Below are 12638 nucleotides of genomic sequence, written 5' to 3'. Positions count from 1 at the left end.
CCTCTTGCTTCTGTCTTGATAAACTCTATTTATCTTGGACGTGTCCCTGCACATCCTGGTGATAATTCCACCACACTATTTAGACTGTAAGCCCTCTTCTAAGAAGGTCTCATCCCATGACAAATTTGTACAGAGTCCAGCAGAACTCCATCCCTGCAAAATGCTGACAAATCATGTCTCTGAAGAATTTAAGAATCTGCTTCCAAGGCACATAAGTCAAGCTTCAACTTTCATGCTACTGATAATGTCAGAGTGGAAGAACAGAGGTATTTTTAATGTTAGTATACAAGAGTTGAAGGCTGGAGATGGGATCCTGGCAGGCTTCCCACAGAAGGCATACTCCAAGTAAGTTTTAGTACTGCCGTATCTCCCACTCAGTAGGCATGATGGAGGATGAATGAAGCCATAAGAAGGAAGGAAAAAAATGAATGGGGGTGAAGAAAGTTGACCAGAGGGTCTCACATTAAATGTATGTGATTTAACAAGTGTAGTGTCAGGCTGCATGACACCAGATACTGTAAAACAAGGACTATTGTTTTCACTAGCTTAGGCCAATATAACTCAATTGAGTGTGTATCACAAGCTGAGGACCTGACTTGACCTTACCAAACCAGACCAGAAAACGAGCCATGAGAATAATGCAACTCTCAAAGAATGAATTTACTGTATGGATCTAAATGCATGATGCAGGCACATCTTTGCACACAAATTAATTCAGCCGGCATGATCCCTCACTTTCCCAAATTTTAAATGCTGTAGCTGCACTTATATAAAGCAAGCGTAAGTGGAAATCACAAGACCCAAACCTGTGATGTTCATTTTACAGTTGTATTTCTTTTTGCTGACTTCCTTGAAAGCAAAACGGCTCTGTCCGACTACAGTCTCAGGTCACAGAAGTTAAACAAATAGGAGGCGAGTATACTGAGATTGGTGCGCAGTCTTTGGTTGCCATCTGGTGGCTAAATGTAAATAGTACAGGAAAATCAGGCAATATGCCCATCTCTCGATCATGCTTTCTGAACAGCATTTTTAAAGAACATGCGTGTATTATCGCTATTTTATTTTGTTTCAGGGTTAGTAACATGTATAAGATATTCCAAGATTCATTATTTATATATGCAAGTTCTCAGAAATTTAATTCTTCTCTTTTACCTTTTGCTTCCAGAAATCTCCGATTACTGCATTCTCCTTCACTCCTCCTCAGGTAGCTCACTCTCTGCAGACTAGCTCTAAAAAGAGTTAAAAGTAGTGGCACGCAGAACAGCAAGAGATTCTCGCGTGGTCCTCATCCTTTGTGTAGTAGAGCACCAACCCTACAGACATTGCCACCAAACATACGTGTGTACCAGCACGTCGCTAGATCCTGTAGAATCCAGACAATATTGTTAGACAGTAACAGATGGCGTTGATTGACTGTGATGTCCATGAAGCTGATATCGAGGTGGCCAGGAGCATCAGAAGAGCGACTGATGATACGGACATTGTAAGGAAGGCTAGTCACCGATGTGTGAACATAGTCAGGATGCAACTCTATAAAATTTATGTGGGAGAGATTGTTCACTTCCATTTTCCTATCAAAGCCCCTGCAATTTAAGTCTGTTTCATTTATATTTTCAAAATACCAATATATAAGCTTTTTTCCCAGCTTCCCTGTTTCTCTGCTGTCTTTTCAGATAACTTTGGCGTGTTCCAAAAGGAGAACAAGTTGCTATTGGCAACATTTCTTTTTTAACCCCCCTCTGCAGGACTGTCTAAAGCATTCACCCTGTGGGTTCAGAATGTAGAACAAAATTTCTCCAAGGACTAAATTAAATGCTATAGTAAGTCAGACTGCCTTCATTTCAGCTTCTCAGGTGAGGAAGAAATGATTACAACTTTCAGTAAAATACTCATAAAACCTTCAGTCAGGTCTGAGGCTGTAGGTGCTCCTGTAACACAAATTAATAATCTAGCATATGAAATATATACATTCTACAGAAAACTAATGCAATTTTATTCAGATGATCACATTTGCAAGTTTGGTTGCAGAACACAGCCAACCTCTGCAGTTCCTTCTTAGCACCCATGAAAAATCCTGTAAGTTCCCAACAACGGGTTTGTTTTAGTAGGCTTTTAGTCACAAAACTGAAAATCTGCATCAATTTCAGTGACCATCAGCAGCTGCTGAAGAGCACGAACCTGTGAGTTAATTGCTGTGACACTAAATACTTTGACAGAGCTGAATTCTGCATCACCAGTAAGATTCAGGCAGGACATACTCAGCTGGTCCCCACACGTACCTACTGCCATACATCCTTTCCCTTCGGTCTTCCACTACGGAGGTGCAGGAAGTGTGTTTGGTTTGCATAGTAACTGAGGCATGTGTGAAGAGATCTTTTTTTGTGATAATGATATTCAGCAATGAACATAGACTAAGGTGTGAATGGGACCTGCTCTCTCGTGCCTGCCATTCACGCACAAAGAAAAAATGTAGACATGGCAGGTCTCCTCAGAGTCACTGCTGTCATTAACCTCGCACTTGAAGGCTGAGGCAGATGGTAATTTTAACTGAACCACAGCGGTGTTGGAATTATTAAGGTGCCTCTTAACAAGAGAAGAAGGAACGGTGTTTACAACTGAAGTAATTAGTCTTGTAGTGACTGAGGGAAGAATCGGACCCCACAGATCCACTTTCATTCACCCTGCAACCTGCCAGACTCTCATTTCAATCAATTTAGTTTAGTGCATGTTTCAAGCTCCACTAGAATAATGCATTTTTAACATAAAAAGACTCGGCAGAAGAAGGCTTTCCTTACGCTGCTGGGTAAAACAGACAACATGACTGAGTTCTTGAAGTTAATTTCTTTCTTCAAACAATATCAAATTCATTGACTAAACGTGGGGAAACAGATGTTAGGGCTTCCTTTTCACATAGAGTTTCAGAGAACTGATGACTCCTCTTTAGAGGTCAGGGCAGGAGAAAGCATTTTTTCCCCTTACACTGCAGGACTTTCACAAGAGTTATTTTAAAGAGTTATTTATTTATTGCCTTGCCTTTCTTCAGCTTCTGTCTTTAATCTGAACTCTGTCCTTTGCTCACATTTTTTCTACAGCTGCAGATCCTTTTATTGCTCTCTGAGTTTCTTTTTTTTTTTTTTTGTCAGGAGGTTGAATGTACTTCAATTTGTCCTTTGCACGATGATCACACAAAGTTCAGGAGTCTGATTTACTTGTGTATCTTTCCAATTTCACACCAGTGCAGTTTCTTTTTAAGTAGACCAGAGAGCAAGAGTGCTGTGATTCAGGCCAACACTATGGATTTGTGTGGAGTACTGAAAACCGGTGAAGTATTTAGGTGTCTGTTTTGGGGACATTTCATTTGAGCCACTGGGATATTTTTCAAGGAAAAACAGTGCTTGAAATATGCAGATAAATGGGGAAAAAAAAAACCCTCCCCACTTTTTACTGACAGTAGAAATTATGATACAGCAAGCAGAACTTTCCCTGGTAGCATTTTTTCTACATGCACACAGTGCATAACTATCTTCATCAAAACAACTTGCCTTTGCAGAAACAGCGGTTGCAGAGACCAAGAACTAGTTAGCTCATCATCTGAAAGTCAAGTGTATACTTAAGGAACCCTACAGGCTCTGGATTCAGGGAAGATATTGTAGTCTTGCGGGCAGGATAGGGAATACTGGGAAATCAGAGACCTTCTTGTCTACTACAGTGACCTCGGACGAGTCAGAAAGACTCTTACTGCAGACTCAGTGAGGATTAAAAGAAGTACCCTGCATAAAGTGCCTCAAACGACCCAGGAGAAATGGTGCTACCTAAGGCAAAGTATTCTAATTTCTTTGTATAATAAAAGAAATTAAAAGAAATAAAAAAGCATGAAATCTCCAACCACAGAATTATCCTGAATACAACAAAAATTGAAACAGACATTGTAAACTTCTGAGGCAAATATTTATTTCTTACATCTGACCACAAAAAATCCCACTGAGAATTATTAGCCTCTCATTTCTGAGAAAATGAAATTCACAACAGGAAACTATTAAAAAATAAGCTTCATACTTCGCGTTACGATGCAATCGCACAACAAACACAAATGTCCATAACAGTGGTGCCTATTTTTAACTTGTTTTTAAAATTTAAAGCCACTATGTCTTGCTCGCCAACAGAATTGAAATGGATCCCTGCTTCTTACTACATATACTAAATCTCTTCTAGCTGCAACAGAAGATCTTAAAGAATAAACAGGTAGGAGCAGACAAAATTGCCAAAACACATGTAACACTAATAATACCAGCAACACCACTATTCTGTACAATTAAAAAAATACATATTGGCTAGCTATGACTTACCATCAGTAAAGAGGGGTATTTAGCAGGCAATACAATTTAAGTCTGCACAGGTGAGCACAGAAAAAAAACCCTCTTATCCCTTACTCCTGTAGCATGCAAAAACTAGCATATTAGTAGGCTTCAGGGCACTCCAGTGTAGGTATGACGAAAGCAAAAACAGTCAGGATGCTCATCTAAAACAGTCACAACATGACTAAATGGCAGTTTATTGTTTTCTCAGAGCAGAAAGGCACATATTTTGATATCAACTACACCCTAACACCTGAGAAGATTTCCATGTGTACGTCATTAATTCTGCTCCATTCTCCTTGTTTTCCATATTGGCGTCTCAGTCTTTGCTAGAAGAACTATCAGAAGAATCTGTGTGTGCCCTGGGAAGGCAGAAGCTGAAAACAGCCACAGAAGAAATTGTCTTTCTGTAAAAACTTTTTCTCAGTCCACAGAAAGATTCAACGCAGCTCAGCCATGGTGGAGTTAATTCTGCAGGAATAACAGGCCATTTCTGTTCTCATGGTAGCTTGAGCTAATTTAACATTCTGCATCCACAAAAGGGGCAGACACTCCCCGGATTGCCTTTTGCCATGTCTGCAGCTTGTCTAACTCCTCTCCACGGGTTAATTCAACACCATGATCCAGCAGCAAACTGAAGTTGAGAGAAGTAAATATTATTCTGTGCTGTACTGATGAAACCTAATGAATCAGTTCATGAGCAGGCCAATGAGCTCCACAGCTGGGACAGAACTGATTTGTAAAGCCAAGAGCAGGAGTAACAGCAAAAGCTTCCTCATCCAGTATGGCAAGCTGTTAAATCAGTGCAGGCATCTTTACTTTGCTTTATCCTTCTGCTCTTGCAACACTGGAGATGAGACGGTCTCTGCTACAATCCAGAATTACCTCAGGTCTTTCCATGTGTAGCACAGATCCTTAGAGGCCATTACATGAGTTCACCATACCTTCTTCTTCCCTCTTGTACAACCTACTACCCCGAAATGCTGTACGGTTTGAATAACCACGCTCCCTTCTGCAAATAGATGGATATTCACTTCTATGACTTCTGTAGAAGCTAAAGTGTTTCAGCATTTCATTAACAAGCCCCAGAAGACAAGAGCATAATTATTTCTGACAGAGTAACTAATGCCACCGTTCAAGACAGAAGGGAGTTAACAGAAAAGCACGCCTGAGCAGGTAGTTACTACGGCCAATTCATTACAGTTTTCACTAGGACATACAAATTTATTCCCTTGCAACATTTTAAGAGCTGGGAGAAGAGGAAAAAGGATACAAAAGGAACTCAGAAGAGAGAAGCAGGACAAAATGAGTGAGCCATTACGATAGGAAAACAGCCTTTTTTTGATAGTCACCAGAGCCTCAGCAGAAGGAATGTTATCACAGCAATGTAAATACTCCACAGATCTCTAAGTGAACAGCATAGGGACGAGGCACGAACCCAACATGGAAAACTAATAAACTTGACTATCAAAAATTAAAATTGAAGAGGTGTGTGGCAGGTGCACCTGCCCTGATAAAGACTGGGACTTTCTGACTGTTGAAGCATAGTGGCCGCTAATTCTTTTTGTGCCTTTACTTTTTGCACCCTTACTGCCTTGCTGTGATTGCGGTCCGTACACAGTTGCCGGTAGACAGAGCCCTCAGGCAATAGGAACTGACATGACCATATATGACCATAGGTTGGATTTGACTAGGGTCAATTGGGGTCCCGTTGAAGGGCAAATGTCACTAGTCCTCCTCAGAGCAGCGGGCCTGCAGTTGGAGACTCTCGCCATGGGTCGGGACACTGCCCAAGGTTGAAAGCCCTCGCCTTATTGGGTGAGTGAGCATCCTGAGTCATCTTTCTAAAGCTTAGGAATTCTCAAGTCAGCTGTGCAGTATTAAATCCTGTTGGCCTCCTGAACCTGTGGTATATAATGTTTGTCAGAGTATCAAAACACTTTTGATTAGAATAAGTATCATTTTGGGTTACATCATCTGCCTGATCTGACTTTGTGCACCTCTGTAATAAGGTGCTGGGAGGTGATTCTGCCCCTCTACTCTGCTCTGGTGAGACCCTACCTGGAGTACTGCGTCCAGCTCTGGGGTCCTCAGCACAGGAAGGACATGGACCTGTTGGAGCAGGTCCAGAGGAGGCCACAAAAATGATCTGAGGGATGGAAAACCTCTGCTATGAGGACAGGCTGAGAGAGTTGGGGTTGTTCAGACTGGAGAAGAGAAGGCTGTGGGGAGACCTTATTGCAGACTTTCAGTACTTAAAGGGGGATCATAGTAAAGATGGGGACAGACTTTTTAGCAGGGCCTGTTGCAACAGGACAGGGGTTAATGGTTTTAAATTAAAAGAGGTTAGATACAGACTAGATATAAGGAAGACATTTTTTATGATGAGGGTGGTGAATCACTGGCACAGGTTGCCCAGAGAGGTGGTTGATGCCCCATCCCTGGAAACATTCAAGGTCAGGTTGGACAGGGCTTTAACCAGCCTGACCTAGTTGATGATCACAGAATCACAGAATCACAGAATCACCAAATCCCAGGTTGGAAGGGACCTCAGGGATCATCTAGTCCAACCTTTCTAGGAAGAGCACAGTCTAGACAAGATGGCCCAGCAACCTGTCCAGCTGACTCTTGAAGGTGTCCAACGTGGCCGAGTCAACCACTTCCCTGGGGAGATTATTCCAATGGGTGACTGTTCTCACTGTGAAAAACTTCCCTCTCGTGTTCAATCGGAATCTCCCCAAGAGCAACTTGTGTCCATTCCCCCTTGTCCTCCCCATGGGACTCCTTGTAAAAAGGGAGTCTCCACCTTCTTTGTAGCTACCCCTTAAGTACTGGTACATGGTGATGAGATCCCCTCTAAGCCTCCTTTTCTCAAGGCTGAACAAACCCAGCTCTCCCAGCCTATCCTTGTATGGCAGCTTCCCAGTCCTTTGATCATCTTGGTGGCCCTTCTCTGGACCCCTTCCAGCCTGTCCACATCCTTTATGTAAAGTGGGGACCAGAACTGGACACAGGACTCCAGGTGTGGCCTGACAAGCGCTGAGTAGAGTGAGATAATGACTTCTTTATCTCTGCTGGTGATGCCCTTTTTGATGCAACCCAGCCTCCCGTTGGCCTTCTTGGCCGCAGCAGCACACTGTTCGCTCATGTTGAGCTTTCTGTCCACCAGGACCTCCAGATCCCTTTCCACAGAGCTGCTCTCCAGCCAGGTACATCCCAGTCTGTGCTGAACTCCTGGATTATGTTTTCCCAGGTACAAGACCTTACACTTGTCCTTGTTGAACTTCATAAGGTACTTGCTGGCCCACTATTCCAGCCTATCCAGATCCTACTGCAGAGCTGCTCTGCCTTCTGGAGTGTCTACTTCCCCACTTGATTTGTTGTCATCTGCAAACTCCATCAGGCTACATTTGATGCCATTATCCAGATCACTTATAAAGATGTTGAATAACATTGGGCCCAATATCAATCCCTGGGGGACCCCACTAGTGACAGGTTGTCACTTGGAAAAGGAGCCATTTACCACCACCCTTTGGGTTGCGGCCTGTCAGCCAGTTCCCCACCCACTGCACAGACCACTTGTCTAGGCCATAATGCATTAATTTCTCCAGAAGGAGGCTGTGGGGAACTGTCTCAAAGGCCTTGGAGAAGTCCAGGTAGACAATGTCCACTGCCCACCCCATGTCCCTGCCCATTGCAGGGGGGTTGGACTAGGTGAGTTTTAAAGGTCCCGCCCATCCAAACTATTCTATGAGTCTACAATTGCTCAGTGCTTCATATAGTTGCAGAGGCAGCATTCTGACTTCTTTATACAGAGACTTATAGGGAGAAAGATATTAAGAAAGCTCAAGTTTTGTTTCCAGTACATAGGCATATGTGGCACCTTGCAGAATGGGATGTTTCAGAAGCACTGTAGTGATTTGTGAAAATCAAAAGCAGCATGTTTTCTAGGCACCTGAGAAAGTTTTATCTATGCCATTTCTGTTGCAATTACCATGAGAAGAATACATAGAATGGGAAAGGAAACCATGAGTTATAAACCCACTTATTATTTGCATGCCTTATATGAGTAAAAAGTATGAAGCTTGTATTTTGAATAGTTTGAAAATATGAAGCTAGAAAAAAGTGTAAGTAAAATTTTCTAGGTGAAAAGTGTTCTAGGTTTCATTTCCTGCTCTTCTATTGACAATTGACAACATCTAATTCAATTCACTCATGAAGCATGTAACAATAACTCATATCAGAAACACTTCAAATTTAATTAGTGAGTGGTTCTATAGCATAACAGAGACTTGAAACTCATTAATTTCTTTACTTTTTTTTTTTTTAAAATATTTAAACCTACAGAACCCTTGGGGCCTAGGCAAGTCTTTTCATTTCGCTACTTGTATTGCAAATTTGTTAGAGAGAAACACAGACTTTAATGTTTATAAAGCAGACCGCATATTATTCCACAAGCAGCTCTCCATTAAAATCACAGAATCATAGGAAAATGTTAGAAGGGACCCAGGAGCCAGTTCAGACCAACTCCTGCTCAAAACAGGGCTAATGTCCAAGTTAGACCAGATTGCACAGGGCTTTGTTCAGGTGTTTTGAAAAGCTCCAAGAATTTATATGTCATATCTTTGGGCAGCTTGTTCTAGTGCTTACCCGCTCCCATGCTAAAGAACCTGCAATCATGAGACTACTTCTAGTTGTTTAAAGAAGGCTTAGTCCATTTTCTCATCTTGAGAGAGCAGTCGGTAGCGGATGACCCACATGGTAGAGGCCTCCCCTCAAACCCTGTCACATAAACTCTCAGCCAAGCTGTCACCAATTCCACAGCAGAACTCCATGCATTTCAGCATCCACTCTTTCACAGTTAAAACCATAACAAGGACTGGCAGCTCTAGGCAAACACACCTTTATTTGACAAGCTATTAAAGCTGTCCTCAGACAGTAGTGATATCTCCACACTAAACTCGCTGTTCCTCCAGTGGGTTGTAAGGCATAACTGGTTTCCTTAATTCCTTATCCTCTAGTCAAAAGAGTTTGGAAGCTCCTGTCCCCATCACCTATCAAACTAGCTTTGTGACTCAGAGGAATGAAAGGCTACTGCAAAAACTGCCACTGAGACAACTTTTCCCCACCCTTCCCCAAACCCCAAACCTGAGTAAATTCACAGCATGCATCTAGCAGGTACATCAAGAAATGTCCCCACAAATAGTTGTAAGCCTTATCTGCACTAAATTAATGTGACAACATTTTCACATGCTGAATGGCTAGCAAAGAATAAAGTAGTAATCCTGCAGGTATATCAAAAGAAAGTAGCACAGAAGTTGATCTTGTTGTATCTGTGTTTGAACAGCACCTTTAACATACAGCTAGGTTCCTCAACACCTTGCAAGTACAGATCCTACCTAAAATAGTCACATTAAATTGCCTTCAACTGGACCTAAGGAAAACCATGTCACAATAAATGATACGTAAAAGGATAATGGTAACAAAACATTGCCTAAGATTTGCATCTCAAAAAAACCCAGTGAGTTTGTTTCTTCAGGTGGATGAATTGAAAAAAAAATAAACTCATACATTCCTCACAGCTCAGAGGTAAGAAAAATAACTTATAATACTTTGATTAGTAGATTTTCCACTAAAGCGTAGAGAGAAGAGAAGCATTAATTTTTCCTACTTTTGGTTTATTGAACATTTTTGGTTTAGTGAAATGGCTTTGCCTGAAAAGTGACCTATATGATTCTGTATAGGAACAAGCATACCATCTTATGCATTTATCATAAATGCAATTTGTTCTTATGTAAAGCTTTCCTATGCCCTTTGGCTGCTGCTATTGTGTATTTAAGGGATTTAAGTGTCATAATGTCCTGTCCAAGCTGCAGGCACACTGGAAGACTACATATAATATGACTCAAAGCAGTGATTCTGAGCATCTAAGTGGTGTGGGCAAGTCAATTAGTTTCAGAGTAGTGACCAGCACCAAACTTTTGACAGTATTCCCATGTCAGTTTCCCCACTGTTCCTTTCCATCTTACTTTACTTGAATAAGTGTGGCCATAAGCCACTGGGATTGATTAAATCCCTCTGGAATATTAATCAAGAGATAAGATGCTTTTGCTCAGCACCTAGTCCCATGGTGCTTCATTAATTTAATTTCCAAGTGCTTCAAACAGCAATTAGCTGTTCCAGGAGTTCTTCCAAGTTCCTATGCCCAAAGGTGTCCTGGCCAGATTAATCTTTTTAGGAATACCAGAAGACATGTCCATTCTTCAGCCCATTTAACACCACATTGATTTCAGCTTTCATCAATGAGTAGTGGAGGAGTAGCAAGGAGGGGCACATTATGCCCCTCCACATACAGAATGGGCAGGGAAAGTAGGCTGCTGGGTAGGGATACAACCTTCCACTGTGCTCATTTCCAAACTTAGGTTCCCTATTGTCCTGGTTTCAGCTTGGACAGAGTTAATTTTCTTTCTTATAGCTGGTACAGTGCTGCGTTTTGGATTTAGGATGAGAATAATGTTGATAATACACTGATGTTTTAGTTGTTGCTAAGTAGTGCTTACTTACTGAAAAGTCAAGAACTTTTCCAGCTCCCCATGCTCTGCCAGGTACACAAGAAGCCGGGAGGGGAGGGGGCACAGCCAGGACAGCTGATCCAAACTGGCCAAAGGGACATTCCATACCATATGATGTCATGCCCAGTATATTAACTTGGGGGAGCTGGCTGGGGGGCAGTGATTGCTGCACGGGGACTGGCTGGGCATTGGTTGGTGGGTGGTGAGCAATTGCATTGTGCATCACTTATTTTGTATATTCTTTTATCATTACTATTATTATAATTTTCCCTTCCCTTTCTGGCCTATTAAACCGCATTTATCTCACTCACAAATTTTACTTTTTTTCCTGATCCTCTCCACCATCCCACTGGGAGGGGGAGGATGTGAGCCAGCAGCTGTGTGGTGTTTAGCTTCCTGCCAGGTTAAACCACGACAGTCTTTCTTGGTGCCCAACATGTGGCACAAAGGGTTCATGATAACAGCAAATCTGACTAGAGCGTGTTAAAACAAATTTGTGATAAGCATTCATAATATTAGTTTAATAGTTGCTGGGCACAATGTTGATTATTTGCTCTTAGAGCTGTTGTGCTTGTTCTCAGAGTTGTGTAACACCTGACTTGCCATACACACTATCCATCCTGCTATTAATATCTCTGGGAGTTGGATTAAAGTTATCACTTTGCTGTACTGTGTAACACTGGCTTATGGTATGAAAAAATTATTGGTCATGAGATTGTACTCAGCACTACCGCCATCCCCGTACTTTGGGAGCCATCTCTTGGAAACTATTAATAATTACACTTTTTACCTCTTTTCCTGGAGCCCAGTATGGGGCTCAAATCCATGACCCTGAGATTGAGTCTCATGCTACCAATATTAGAGGAGAGAGCTAGGCATTCCAGAACGGCATCTACAACAGCCAGCACACTGAGGGCAACCTGGCAGGCATCTGGGTTTGACCTGACAAGGTGACAGAGCACCCTGCTCAGGCTATCATTAAAAGCAGGGCTTTTGCACAATAGGGCCAGACTGCGTAGGACGGTATAAAGCAGGAGACAGGACTAATATAACAAATACTGGCATTTTTATTTTTAGTATCTGTCTGCTCATTTGGGGTTTTTGAATCTTAGAAAATTTCAAAGCATGCTACTGCTGCGTCATTGGTGTATCGCTCTTCAGAGCCAACACTTCTACTTTCCACAGGGCCCATGTAGTGGTCTTGCACTAAGATTTCCTAGTGCAATGGGCTCTGCTGATGAGGTCAGTCCAAGTCCAGTGTCTGGAATTCATCCTAGAGTTAGGTTTTGTCTGCACCAGCAAGTAGTGTGGCACAATCGGAGCAGCCCTGTAAAGTGCTTGCACTTGCTGTTGAGAACAGGCTGCCTATATGTGGACACGGACAAAACCTAACTACAGACTGTATGTCTTAAACATCAGCTGTCTCCCTAGCTGGCATCTGAGCAAGGGTTCTGAGGATGAAAATCCTTGCCGAGCCCAGGAGGTCACCTCTGCATGCAAAGTTCCTCTCTGTTCATGGACCTGAAGGTACACCTCATCCCAAATGCGATGACTGAACTGAATGGAGAGGTTTTTCCAAAACCATACGGTGGCGATTTTAAGAGGTGGAAAAAATACTCCAACAAAGTCAAGTGTGTACAAATTTTCAGGCTCGTCCCCAAACCAGCAGCCGGCGTGCACCCACTCTTTGGGGTCGTACCTCTATAAACTG

Source organism: Phalacrocorax carbo, chromosome 1 (genome assembly GCF_963921805.1).
Source record: "Phalacrocorax carbo chromosome 1, bPhaCar2.1, whole genome shotgun sequence".
NCBI classification, from domain to species: Eukaryota; Metazoa; Chordata; class Aves; order Suliformes; family Phalacrocoracidae; genus Phalacrocorax; species Phalacrocorax carbo.
The sequence above is the reverse complement of the archived record's forward strand: the minus strand, read 5'-3'. Positions refer to the sequence as shown.